A 14,960-nucleotide genomic window follows, 5' to 3' on the forward strand; every position below is an offset into this window, starting at 1 on the left:
CCAAAGATCTATCAGCTGGTGTTATTATTTTGATTTGGTGAAAGTTAGATAAACATTCGAAGGCTCATGGAATTTCGTAGACACAGAAAAATATAACAGGTATTCCAAAAAATAAGTCTCTACGCTATGGAGGACTCTACAACAAGAGATGCCTATCTGGTAAGGCAGAAACCATTAACGCAGGTAACAGCTAGTGTTACAGGAATGCCATGTGTTCTATCAACATAGTGTAAATGACATTGCGCAAGGGCCTTAGATTCATTTCTGACTAATGCTAAATTTTAAATAACTAAAACCGAGAGGCTGCCCTTACCATAACCCCTCCCCCTTCTCCACTCCACTAAATGTCAGTTGTTTCTAGGTCGTTGGCAGATATAGTCCTTAAGTTGTTTTTCTATGTAAACGCCTACATACAGTCCATAACTTGGCGGAAATAACCGTTATTGCTTGATTACATGGCTGCTGAGTAGTCCATCAAATATCTGAAGAGTATGTGTACAGAGCAATTTAATAAGAAGTGGCTCTTTTTTTGTCATGAGTCTTCTGACTGGTATGATGCAGCCTATCATGAATTCCTCTCCAGTGCCAACCGCTTCATCTTAGATTAGCACTTGCATCCTACGTCATCAGTTATTGCCTGGATGTATTCAGTATCTGTTTTCCTCTAGAGTTTTGGCCATCTATAGCTCCCTGTAGTACCGTGGAAGTCATTCCCTGGTATTTTAAATATCCTACCATCCTGTCCCTTCTCCTAATCAGTGTTTTCCAGATATTCCTTCCCTCTCAGATTCTGCACAGATCCTCCTTATTGCTTACCTTATCAGTCCTGAATGCTAATGAAATAAGTGGGGACACTTATCATTCTGGACTAAGAGGAAGGTAGAGGGTTCACAAAGAACAGCGGGGCACATGGATACTGCCTTATGTAAGTGGTGACACAGTGTGACAGATAGATTGAAAAATACTACCGGGAAAGTCGGGTAGAAAGGTGCCGTACATATCGCAAATACTTTCTTGTAAAACTGCAAGAACCATCTTTCAGGGCCAAAAATACAAATATTGTTGAATCGTCTGTTCCCTTTCAAAAATGGCTCTGAGCACTATGGGACTTTACTTCTAAGGTCCTAAGGTCATCAGTCCCCTAGAACTTAGAACTAATTAAACCTAACGAACTTAAGGACATCATCACACACATACATGCCCGAGGCAGGATTCGAACCTGCGACCGTAGCGGTCGCGCGGTTCCAGACTGTAGCTCCTAGAACCGCTCGGCCACTCCGGCCGGCTATTGTTTTTCCCGTAGGCTGCGCGCTGCTGCTAGAATTAGGCCAGTAATTAATGGCACAAAGGACAACCGAAATATTCGCTTCATACTCTTTATCCGCAAATAGAACAGAAAGAAGACTCATTGGAGAGTGCAATACAATAAGAATTTCTTCCTCAAATTAACGCCTATGTTTGATAATAGTGCATTTCTCGTGTCAAGAAATGCCCTTTTTGCAATTGCCAGTCTGTTTTCGATGTCCTCCTGGCTCCGTCCCTCATGCATTATTTTGCTGCCTAGATAGCAAAACTCCTTAATTTCATCTACTTCGTGACCATATATCCTGTTGTTAACCTTCTCGCTGTTCTAACTTCTGCTACTTCTCATTACTTTCATCTTGCTTTGATTTTTCCATATTCTGTACTCACTAGACTGTTCATCCCCTTCAGTAGACTGAATTTCTTCTTGACTTTCATTCAGCACTCCAATGTCATCAGCCAGTCGTGTCAATGATATTCTTCCACCTTGAATTTGAATCCCACTGCTGAAACTTTTATTTCCATTATTGCTTATCCGATGCATAGATTAAACAGTAGGGGCAAGAGAACACATCCCTGTCTTACAACCATTTTAATTTGAGCAGTTAGTTCCTGGACGTCCACTTTTATTAATACCTATTGGTTCCTGTACATGTCGTATATTACTCGTCTCCCGCTGTTCCTTACCTCTATTTTTCTCAGAATTTCTTTCATGTTGCATCGTTTGACATAGTCTACCGCTATATCCAGGTCGAAAAATCCTATGACCCTTGCTTCCATTATCAGCCGCAACGTCAGAAATGCCTCTCTGGTGCCTTTTCCTCTCCTAAAGCCAAACTGATCATCATCTAACTGAGCCTCAGTTTTCTCCTCCGTTCTTTTGTATATTATTCTCGTTAGCAACTTGGATGCATGAGCTGTTAAGCGGATTGTGCGATAATTCCCGCACTTGTCAGCTCTTGCAGTCTTTGGAATTGTGAGGATGATATTTTTCCGAATGTCAGATGGTATGTCGCTAGTCACATAGATTTACACATCAGCTTAAGTAGACTTTCGGTTTCCACTTCGAGCTAAGATTTTAGAAATTCTGATGGAATATTATTTATCCCTTCTGCCTTATATGATGGTAAGTCCTTGAAAGCTCTTTTAAATTCTGATTCCATTACGAGACCCCTTATCTCTTCTAAATCGACTCCTTTTTTCTTCTATCACAACAGACAAATGTTTCCCCTCAGAACGGACTTCAGTGTACTCTTTCCACTTATCCAGTTTGTCCTCTTTGTGTAGTAGTGGAATTCCCTTTTAATGATACCACCCTTGCTTTTAATTTCACCAAACGTCATTTTCGCTTTCCTATATGCTGAGTCAGTCACTCCCACAGTCATTTCTTTTTCGATTTCTTCACATTTGTCATGCAGCCATTTCGTCTAAGCTTCCCTGCACTTCCTATTTGTTTCGTTCCTTAGTGGCATGTATTTCTGTACTCCTCAATTTCCTTGAACATTTTTGCACTTCCTTCTTTCATAGATCAGCTGAAGTATTTCTTTTTTTAGACATCGTTTCTTCGCAGTTAGCTTCTTTCTACCTACGTTTCTCTTTCCAGCTACTGTGATTGCCCGTTTTAGGGGTGTCCAGTCCTTGTCAACTGTACTGACTACTGAGCTGTTCCTTTTTGCTGTATCTATAGCCTTCGAGAACTTCAAGGGTATCTCGTCATTCCTTAGTACATACGTGTCCCATTTCTTTGCGTACTGAACCTTCGTGACTGATCTCTTAAACTTCAGCCTACTCTTCATCAATACTACATTGAGATCTGAGTCTATATCATCTCCTGGGTACCCCTTACAATCCAGTTTTTGATTTAGGAATCTATGTCTAACTTTAATGTAATCTAACTGAAATCTTTTCGTATCACCCGGCCATTTCCAAGTATACCTTCTTCTCTTGTGCTTTTTGAACAGAGTATTCGCTGAAACTTCCTAGCAGATTAAAACTGTGTGCCCGAGCGAGACTCGAACTCGGGACGTTTGCCTTTCGCGGGCAAGTGCTCTACCATCAGCACCAGGTTCGCAAGAGAGCTCCTGTAAAGTTTGGAAGGTAGGAGACGAGATACTGGCAGAAGTAAAGCTATGAGTACCGGCCGTGAGTCGTGTTTCGGTAGCTCAGATGGTAGAGCACTTGCCCGCGAAAAGCAAAGGTCCCGAGTTCGAGTCTCGGTCGAGCACACAGTTTTAATCTGCCAGGAAATTTCATATCAGCGCACACTCCGCTGCAGAGTGAAAATCTCATTCTAGAGTATTCGCTATTACTAGGTGAAATTTATTACAGAACTCAGTTAGTCTTTCTCCTCTCTGATTCCTTGTGCCAATCCCATAATCTCTTGTAGCCATTTCTTTTGATGCTTTCCCTAAACTGCATTCCAGCCCCCTGACTATTTTATTTTCCTCTCTTTTTACATACTGTATTACCTTTACAATACCCTTACATATACAAACAAAAAAAAAAGTTTTGCATCATCCCAGTTCCCAGAACTCCTGAAAATATACTTTGACTGTGGATATTGTATCATAGACACAGTGTCTTTGATTGTTCAGATATGTCACTAAACCGGTCAAAAAATATAAACAACCACGCATGAGCAGCACCTGTCTGACGGAAGGGGTCTGACAGCCGACCAGCTGCACTTTTCCACCAAGAAGGAGGTACACAGATCGTGTTGTCTATAGTTCAGCCATGCCAAGACGGTCTATACCGTGGTGCGATCGCGTATTCATTGTTACTTTATGCCAGGTACGGATCTCAACGAGGAAAGTGTACAGGTGTCTCGGAGTGAACGAAAGCGATGTTATTTGGACATGGCGGAGATACAGTGAGACACGACCTGTCGATGACATGCCTCGCTCAGGCCGCCCAAGGGCTTCTACTGCTGTGGATGACCGCTACCTACGGTTTGTGGCTCGGAGGGACCCTGACAGCAACGCTACCACGTTGAATAATGCTTTTTGTGTAGCCACAGGACGGCGGATGACGACTCAAACGGTGCACAAAAGGCTGCATGATACGTAACTTCACTCCCGACGTCCATGGTGAGGTCCATCTTCACAACAACGACACCATGCAGCGCGGTACAGATGGACCCAACAACGTGCCGAATTGAACACTCAGGATTGGCATCACGTTCTCTTCACCGATGAGTGTCGCATGTGCCGGAGACGTGTTTGGAGGCAACCCAGTCAGGCTGAACGCCTTAGGCACAGTGTCCAGCGAGCGCAGCCAGGTGGAGCTTCCTGCTATTTTGAGGTGACATTATGTGGGATCGACGTACGCCGCTGGTGGTCATGGCAGGTGCCGTAGCGGCTGTACGATGCGTGAATACTACCCTCCGGCCGATAGAGCAAACATTAAGGCTGCATTCATCTTCATGGACGACAATTCGTGCCCCCATCGTGAACATCTTGTGAATGACTTCCTTCAGGATAACGGCATTGCTCGACTAGAGTGGCCAACATGTTCTCCAGACCTCAACTCATCGAACATACCTGGGATAGATTGAGCAGGGCTGTTTATTGACGACGTGATCCACCAACTACTCTAAGGGATCTACGCCGAATCGCCGTTAAGGAGTGGGACAATCTGGACCAACAGTGTCTTGATGAAATTGTCGATAGTATACTACAGTGGATACGGGCATGCATCAGTGCAAGAGGACGTGCTACTGGGTATTAGAGGTACCGGTGTGTACAGCAATCTGGACAACTACCTCTGAAGATCTTGCTGTATGTTGGTACAACATGTAACGTGTGGTCTTCATGAGCAATAAAAAGCACGGAAATGATGTCTATTCCAGTTTTTGGTACAGGTTCCGGAACTCTTGGAACTGAGGTGAATCCCACTCCTGTTATACCGTTTGCTGCTGTTGCTGATATTACCCTATACTCATCTGACTAGTAATGTTGTCTTCTTTGCATCTCACTTCATTGTCCCCTACTATGTCTAGATTGAGCCTTTGCATTTCCCTTTCCAGATATTCTAGCTTCCCTACCACGTTCAGCTTCTGACTTTCCACGCCCCAACTCGTAAGACTTTATTCTTTCGTTGATAATTGAATCCTTTCCTCATGGTCACCTCCTCTTTTGCAATCCCCTCGCCGATATCTGAATGGGGGACTGTTTCGGAACTTTTTGCCAACGGCGAGATCATCATGACACTTGTTCATTAACGGGCCACATGTCCTGTGGATGCTCGTTATGCGTCTTTAATGCAGTAGTTTCCATTGCCTTCTTCACCCGCATGCCATTGATCATTGCTGATTCTTCCGCATTTAGGGACAGTTTCGTACCATAAGGACAAGAGTGCCCTAAGGCTTCGTCCGCCTTTGCGCCATCGTTGACAAAGCCGTTGGTTCAATGAGTGTGACTTCTTATACCGGAAGGCTTCGGGGGGCCAATGCTGATAATTAATCAAAATTTAAGCGGTAGCGGGTTTCGAACATGCAATCTATGACGTCTTCATTATTGATCAAAGACTCTACCCCTACACCACGGTGCACTACGTTACATTTTATTGGCTATAGAGTGGAAACCGTTGGAAAGACAGCTGCATGACAGATTCTTGGAAGAATTCTCACAAAGTCAGTCATACACAAAGGAGGCAACGCGCCAAATCGTTGTGTGAGTGGTACTTGGAAATTGCTCCTGAGACTTTCATATCCAGTTTGAATTGTCAGAGACAATAGAGAAGATCCTTAGGACAGCAGCGCGTTTCGTCACTGCTTCGTTTAATACGTCTGAAAGCGTAAGGAGAATGCTAAAGCCTGAAATAAGTTCTGTAGAAATTTTTACGAAGTCTCAGACGGTGTTCAGGAAAGATAGATTAGGCAGAATTGGTGGTGGAGTGTTTGTGTCTGTCAGTAGTGGTTTATCTTGTAGTGAAGTCGAAGTAGATACTCAGTGCGAATTGGTATGGGTGGAGGTTATACTTAACAGCCGAACTAAATTAATAACTGGCTCCTTCTACTGAACCCCAGACTCCGATGATATAGTTGCGGAACAGTTCAGAGAAAATTTGAGTCTCGTAACAAACAAATACCCCACTCATACGGTTATAGTTGGTGGGGACTTCAACCTTCCCTCGATATGTTGGCAAAAATACTTGTTCAAAACCGGTGGTAGGCAGAAAACATCTTCCGAGATTGTCCTAAATGCTTTCTCCGAAAATTATTTCGAGCAGTGAGTCCACGAACCCACGCGAATTGTAAATGGTTGCGAAAACACACTTGACCTCTTAGCCACAAACAATCCAGAGCTGATAGAGAGCATCATGACTGATACAGGGATTAGTGATCACAAGGTCGTTGTAGCTAGGCTCAATACCGTTTCTTCCAAATCCACCAGAAACAAACGCAAAATAATTTTATTTAAAAAAGCGGATAAAGTGTCACTAGAAGCCTTCCTAGGAGACAATCTCCATTCCTTCCGAACTGACTATGCAAATGTAGACGAGATGTGGCTCAAATTCAAAGATATAGTAGCAACAGCAATTGAGAGATTCATACCTCATAAATTGGTAAGAGATGGAACTGATCCCCGTGGTACACAAAACAGGTCCGAACTCTGTTGCAGAGGCAACGGAGAAAGCATGCGAAGTTCAGAAGAACGCGAAATCACGAAGTTTGGCTAAAATTTACAGTCGCGCGAAATTTGGCACGGACTTCGATGCGAGATGCTTTTAATAGGTTCCACAACGAAACATTGTCTCGAAATTTGGTAGAAAATCCAAAGAAATTCTGGTCGTATGTAAAGTACACAAGCGGCAAGACGCAGTCAATACCTTCGCTGCGCAGTGCCGATGGTACTGTTACCGACGACTGTGCCGCTAAAGCGGAGTTATTGAACGCAGTTTTCCGAAATTCCTTCACCAGGGAAGATGAATGGAATATTCCAGAATTTGAAACATGAACAGCTGCTAGCACGAGTTTCTTAGAAGTAGATGCCTTAGGGGTTTCGAAGCAAGTCAAATCGCTTGATACGGGAAAGTCTTCAGGTCCAGATTGTATACCGATTAGGTTCCTTTCAGATTACGCTGATACAATAGCTCCCTACTTAGCACTCATATACAACCGCTCGCTCACCGATAGATCTGTACCTACAAATTGGAAAATTGCGCAGGTCGCACCAGTGTCTAAGAAGGGTAGTAGGAGTAATCCATCGAACTACAGACCTATATCATTGACGTCGGTTTGCAGTAGGCCTTTGGAGCATATACTGTATTCAAACATTATGAATCACCTCGAAGGGAACGATCTGTTGATACGTAATCAGCATGGAATCGTTCTTGTGCAACGCAGATAGCTCTTTATTCGCACGAAGTAATGGCCGCTATCGACAGGGGATCTCAAGTTGATTCCGTATTTCTAGATTTCCGGAAAGCTTTTGACACCGTTCCTCACAAGCGACTTCTAATCAAGCTGCGGGCCTATGTGGTATCGTCTCAGTTGTGCGACTGGATTCGTGATTTCCTGTCAGGAAGGTCGCAGTTTGTAGTACTAGCCAGCAAATCATCGAGTAAAACTGAAGTGATATCAGGTGTTCCCCAAGGAAGCATCCTGGGACCTCTGCTGTTCCTGATCTATATAAATGACCTGGGTGACAATCTGAGCAGTTCTCTTAGGTTGTTCGCAGATGGTGCTGTAATTTACCATCTAGTAAGGTCATCTGAAGACCAGTATCAGTTGCAAAGCGATTTAGAAAAGATTGCTGTATGGTGTGGCAGGTGGCAGTTGACGCTAAATAACGAAAAGTGTGAGGTGATCCACATGAGTTCCAAAAGAAATCCGCTGGAATTCGATTACTCGATAAATAGTACAATCATCAAGGCTGTCAGCTTAACTAAGTAACTGGGTGTTAAAATTACGAACAACTTCAGTTGGAAAGACCACATAGATAATATTGTGGGGAAGGCGACCCAAAGGTTGTGTTTCATTGGGAGGACACTTAGAAGATGCAACAAGTCCACTAAAGAGACAGCTTACACTACACTCGTTCGTCCTCTGTTAGAATATTGCTGCGCGGTGTGGGATCCTTACCACGTGGGCTTGACGGAGAACATCGAAAGGGTGCAAAAAAGGGCAGCTCGTTTTGTATTATCATGTAGTAGGGGAGAGATTGTGGCAGATATAATACGCGAATTTGGATGGAAGTCATTACAGCAAAGACGTTTTTCGTCGCGGCAAGATCTATTTACGAAATGTCAGTCTCCAACTTTCTCTTCCGAATGCGAAAATATTTTGTTGAGCCCAACCTACATAGGTAGGAATGATCATCAAAATAAAATAAGAGAAATGGAATGGTAGAGAGATAGTATGATTGTGGTTCAACGAACCCTCTGCCAAGCACTTAAATGTGAATTGCAGAGTAGTCATGTAGATGTAGATGTAGATGTAGATGTAGAAGCCCATCCACCTTCAGAGGCAGACGTTACAAGAGATATGTTCAGCATTGCAATGGGATTTAATGATAAAATTAAATTCCTAGAGGGGTCAATCAAAATGTTGTTTCCTCCATATCCCAGAAAGACAATGAAGGCGAAGTTAGAGATTCCATCTTCTGTGGAAGCTAATCAGAGGAGGCTAACAAACATTCGTACTTTCTGTGCACCATTCGCGACTGAATAATAAGGGGTAAGTGACGGAGGAATACGAAATACCCTCCACAGACCACCGTGAGGTGAGATACAGAGTACCGATGTAGACTCTGGAGTATATCAGTACCACATCAGTATATTACCACCACCTGAAGCCGAATCCTGCCAAAACTCAGACCTGTTTATTCCTCCTCAGAGACAAACAAGCTGCTAAAACTCTTCAGATCAATAATAAAAAATTGTTCTGGAACACTGTCCGATTCAGAAACATCCAGGAATATCTCTGGAGAATATGCTTACATATAAGATACACTGCCTAAACATGAAAAAGGAATTGTCTGCCAGAAACAACGTGGTGCAGAAACTCACAGGTAACTCATGGAAATCTGACAAATTCAAACTGACAACTAGCTCACCAGGTCTGTGCTCGTACTCCAGCGCTGAATATGCATGCTCGGCATGGTACCAGTCCAGTCACATGAGAAACATACATTGAGGTGACATAAGCCGTGCAAAAGCTCCTAATATCGTGTCGCACCTCCTTTCGCCCGGAGTAGCTCCACGTGGCATGGACTCAGAAGGTCGTTAGAAGTCCCCAGCAGAAATATCGACCCGTGTTGCCTATAAAGCTATCCATAATTGCGACAGTGCCGGATGTTATGTTTGGATTGACCTCTCGACTTTGACTCATAAATGTTCGATGGGATTCATGTCCAGTGACCCGTGTGGCCAAATCATTCCCATGAGATGTCCAGAAAGTTGTTCAAACTAATCAGGAACAATAGTGGCACTGTGGCGTGGCACATTGTCACGCATAAAAATTCTGTCGACGCTAGGGGACACGAAATCCATAAACGGCTGCAGATGGTCTCCAAGTACCGAAAATTACCATTCCCAGTCAATGATCAGTTCAACTGGATCAGAGGACCCTGTCCATTCCATGTAAACACTCACACCATTATGGAGCCACCACCAGCTTGCACAGAGCCTTGTTGACAACTTCATGGCTTCGTCGGGTCCTCGCCGCACTCGAACACTACCATCAGCCCTTACCAGATGAAATCGGGACTCATCTGACCAGGCTACAGTTTTCCAGTCTCCTAGGCTCCAATCGTCATGGTAACGTGACAAAGAGAGGCGCTCCAGGCGATATCAGGCTGTTAGGTAAGATACTCGCCTCGGAATTTGTATGTCATAGCCCATTAACGCCAAATTCCCCATACTTTTCTAATGGATACGTTGATTTCTGGGGTTATTTCATGCAGAGTTTCTTGTGTGTTAGCACTGGCAACTCTACGCAAACGCCATTGCGCTCGGTCGTTAAGTGAAGGTCGTCGGCCACTGTCTCGTCTGTAGTGTGAGGTATTGCCTGAAATTTAATATTTTTCAACACTTTTGACACTGTGGATCTCGGAATATAAAATTCCCTAAAGATTTCCCATGTGACATGTCTCAGCATTCCGAGTTCAGAGTCTGTGAATTCACGTCGTGCTGCCATAATCACGCCGAAAACCTTGTCACATGAATCACCTGAGTACAAATGAAAGCTTCGCCAATCCACCGCCCTTTTGCACATTGTGTACGTCATACTACCGCCATCTGTATAAGTGTATTTCGCTATCCCATGACTTTTATCACATCAGTGGCGCTTAATGAGACCTGTCACATTATCAAGTGTTGTTAACTACTGCAGGCATTCAGTCAATAATGAATGAAATGATGTTGGTGTGGTGGCTCTCAATTACCTACCCTCAGACTCAGTGTTGAAATATTAAAAGTTTTGCCTGGTTTCGTTGTCTTAGGGCTGGAACACGTAGTTGCTGCATTACAAGCCAAATACTGCTGAGACTACAGTATACAAAGTGAATACACACATTAATCAAATGGTCGAAGCTTCCTACCACTCAGCAATTGCGAATTAATATACAATTTTATAAATGAAAGATTGCAATTAAGTAAAATCTGCAGATACTATTTTAACGACTTTAAATGATGAGTACGATAGTAGAATTAGTTTTGAGATTGCGGTATATTTCTGCAAAACACTTATTGGTGTCGATGGTCCAGCAATTAAATAAAATATAAGTTGAATAACAGGGAAACAATAGATTCCTACTGCACGTAATTAGTTATGAACAACAATATAGCTCGGGAGATATTCACTTCTAAATGCACACTATGGCTTCACGATAGAAGCCACGGAATTCTCACAAGTGCACAAATCGGCACTCGGAAGTATTTCTATCTGCCGCGACCACGCGCAAACTGTTCCACACTCCCCAAGTCTCTGTGGCGACTGTCCGTCCGTCGCGCCGTCACCTCCAGCAGTCCCGGGTCCTGTGCCGTACCCTCCACAACTCCCTCATGTCCTCTCCGGAAACGATGCTCCTCCCCAACCTCCATACGTCTCTCTTAGTAACGAGCGCTGTGACTGGCTAGAGGGCTCCCTCCATGTCTCCAAGCCAACGTGCACTCACAAACACATGGAAACACTTACGAAATACTGGATTCACATTTCAATAACTTGAAATTAAATAAATATTCCTACAGCTGGACCATAAACACACTTTAACATACATCATTAAATACATAAAAAAATTAAATAAACACATATCAAAGGAATGGCAGCAAAAGGTTGGTCAGTAGCCTAATGTCTCTGTGCTTTCTAAACACAGTAAATATTTAACCAATTTCTTCATTAATAGTATATATCGGATATAAACAAAGACAAAGGTAAATAAATATATTTATAAGCAGGCTGCTACCGTTTCTTCGTGTAACTGTGGAGTACTTATGGCCTGACGTCGGCCGCGCGACATTATCCGAGCTTTCTAAAGGCGCTGCAGTCAATGACTGTACGGCTGGTCCCAGTTGAGGTTCGAGTCCTCCCTCGGGCATGGGTGTGTGCGTTTGTCCTTAGGATAATTTAGCTTAAGTAGTGTGTAAGCTTATGGACTAAGTGAAGTCTCATAGGATTTCACACACATTTGAACATTTTTTAGCCTGACGTGATCGATAGTAATCGGCCACTTTGACCTCCAATAACTCATGTACTACACTCCTGGAAACTGAAATAAGAATACCGTGAATTCATTTTCCCAGGAAGGGGAAACTTTATTGACACATTCCTGGGGTGAGATACATCACATGATCACACTGACAGAACCACAGGCACATAGACACAGGCAACAGAGCATGCACAATGTCGGCACTAGTAGAGTGTATATCCACCTTTCGCAGCAATGCAGGCTGCTATTCTCCCATGGAGACGATCGTAGAGATGCTGGATGTAGTCCTGTGGAACGGCTTGCCATGCCATTTCCACCTGGCCCCTTAGTTGGACCAGCGTTCGTGCTGGACGTGCAGACCGTGTAAGACGACGCTTCATCCAGTCCCAAACATGCTCAATGGGGGACAGATCCGGAGATCTTGCTGGCCAGGGTAGTTGACTTACACCTTCTAGAGCACGTTGGGTGGCACGGGATACATGCGGACGTGCATTGTCCTGTTGGAACAGCAAGTTCCCTTGCCGGTCTAGGAATGGTAGAACGATGGGGTCGATGACGGTTTGGATGTACCGTGCACTATTCAGTGTCCCCTCGACGATCACCAGTGGTGTACGGCCAGTGTAGGAGATCGCTCCCCACACCATGATGCCGGGTTTTGGCCCTGTGTGCCTCGGTCGTATGCAGTCCTGATTGTGGCGCTCACCTGCACGGCGCCAAACACGCTTACGACCATCATTGGCACCAAGGCTGAAGCGACTCTCATCGCTGAAGACGACACGTCTCCATTCGGCCCTCCATTCACGCCTGTCGCGACACCACTGGAGGCGGGCTGCACGATGTTGGGGCGTGAGCGGAAGACGGCCTATCGTTGAGCGGGACCGTAGCCCAGCTTCATGGAGACGGTTGCGAATGGTCCTCGCCGATACCCCAGGAGCAACAGTGTCCCTAATTTGCTGGGAAGTGGCCGTGTGGTCCCCTACGGCACTGCGTAGGATCCTACGGTCTTGGCGTGCATCCGTGCGTCGCTGCGGTCCGGTCCCAGGCCGACGGGCACGTGCACCTTCCGCCGACCACTGGCGACAACATCGATGTACTGTGGAGACCTCACGCCCCACGTGTTGAACAATTCGGCGGTACGTCCACCCGGCCTCCCGCATGCCCACTATACACCCTCGCTCAAAGTCCGTCAACTGCACATACGGTTCACGTCCACGCTGTCGCGGCATGCTACCAGTGTTAAAGACTGCGATGGAGCTCCGTATGCCACGGCAAACTGGCTGACACTGACGGCGGCGGTGCACAAATGCTGCGCAGCTAGCGCCATTCGACGGCCAACACCGCGGTTCCTGGTGTGTCCGCTGTGCCGTGCGTGTGATCATTGCTTGCACAGCCCTCTCGCAGTGTCCAGAGCAAGTATGGTGGGTCTGACACACCGGTGTCAATGTGTTCTTTTTTCCATTTCCAGGAGTGTATTTAAGTTACATGCCTGTAATTCATACTAATTTAGGTTTAAACTAATAGATTTCTAAATACACGTAGATAGACGAAATCGGCTGAACCGTTCAGATTTTGGAAATTCGTTGCTGGGTGTTACTGGTATAATTTATCGTCAGATACTAAACTTTAAACTAATAAATATATTGAAAATCTGATTACACCATCAGAATCGTCGTGCAAATAATGGTAATGTACATATTTCTTTTTGAGGTATCATGATTCATCTGGCTACTATTAATTTCTATATGAACTTCCATAACAAAATCATTAAAAACAAAGCATTCTAATGGTTACGATCAAATATCAACAAAGTTAATTAAGGCATGTTCTTGTAAGTTTCGTACAATTCTAAGTTACTTGTGTAACCAGTAACTGGGACAATTCCTGACTGGCTAAAATATGCAGATGTTTAGCCTCTATTCAAGAAAGGGGATAAAGAGATACCATCAAACTACAGACCGATTTCACTTTTGCCAGCATTCTCAAAAATTTTAGAAAAAGTAATGTACAGGCAGTTGCTCAACCATCTGACCACAAATAACATATTATCAAGAACACAGTCTGGATTTCTGGAGGCTTCTGATATCGAGAAGGCTATTTACACCTACAGTGAAAATGTACTTAATTCATTAAATAACAAATTACAAGCAGCAGGTATTTTCTGTGATTTGTCAAAGGCATTTGATTGTGTGAACCACAACATCCTTTTAAGTAAATTAGAATTCTATGGTGTCACGGTCAGTGCTGCAAAATGGTTCAAGTCGTACCTCACTAACAGGAAACAAAGGGTGTCAGAGCAAGGGACTAGTGAATTAAGTCATCAATCATCATCAGAATGGGAAGAAATTACATGTGGTGTCCCACAAGGATCCATCTTAGGGCCATTGCGTTTTCTTGTATACATTAATGATCTCTCATCAGTTACACTGCCAGAAGCAGAGTTCATTTTGTTTGCAGATGGTACAAGTATTGCAATAAATGGTATGTCGAGTGTAGTTCTAGAAAGATCTGCTAATGATATTTTCATGGATATAAATAAATGGTTTAAAGCCAACTCACTGACATTAAACTTCGAAAAGACTCACTATATGCAATTCAGAACCTGTAAGAGGTTTCCACCCAGCATATGCATAAAGTACGAAGAAGAGCATATAGAAGAGGTTGACAGTCTTAAATTCCTGGGATTACAACTTGATAATAAATTAAGTTGGGAGGAGCACACTACAGAACTGCAGAAACGCCTTAACAAATCTGTATTTGCAATTCGAGTGTTAGCCGACATAGGCGACATAAAAATGAAAAAGCTTGCATACCTTGCCTACTTTCATTCGATAATGTCTTATGGTATAATTTTTTGGGGTAACTCCTCAAGTCAAACAAAAGTTTTCAGAGTCCAAAAGCGTGTAATACGTATTATTTGTGGAGTAAATTCACGGACGTCCTGTAGAAACCTCTTCAAAGAACTGGGTATACTAACTACTGCCTCCCAGAATATTTACTCCTTAATGAAAT

General features: G+C 43.9%; 1 protein-coding gene across 4 annotated transcripts in view; it reads left to right on the forward strand.

The window, feature by feature from the left end:
- Positions 1 to 14,960, forward strand: part of LOC126484453 (putative beta-carotene-binding protein) — a 143,085-nt gene that overhangs the window by 38,781 nt on the left and 89,344 nt on the right. The window lies entirely within an intron of this gene.

Source organism: Schistocerca serialis, chromosome 6, assembly GCF_023864345.2.
Source record: "Schistocerca serialis cubense isolate TAMUIC-IGC-003099 chromosome 6, iqSchSeri2.2, whole genome shotgun sequence".
NCBI lineage: Eukaryota > Metazoa > Arthropoda > Insecta > Orthoptera > Acrididae > Schistocerca > Schistocerca serialis.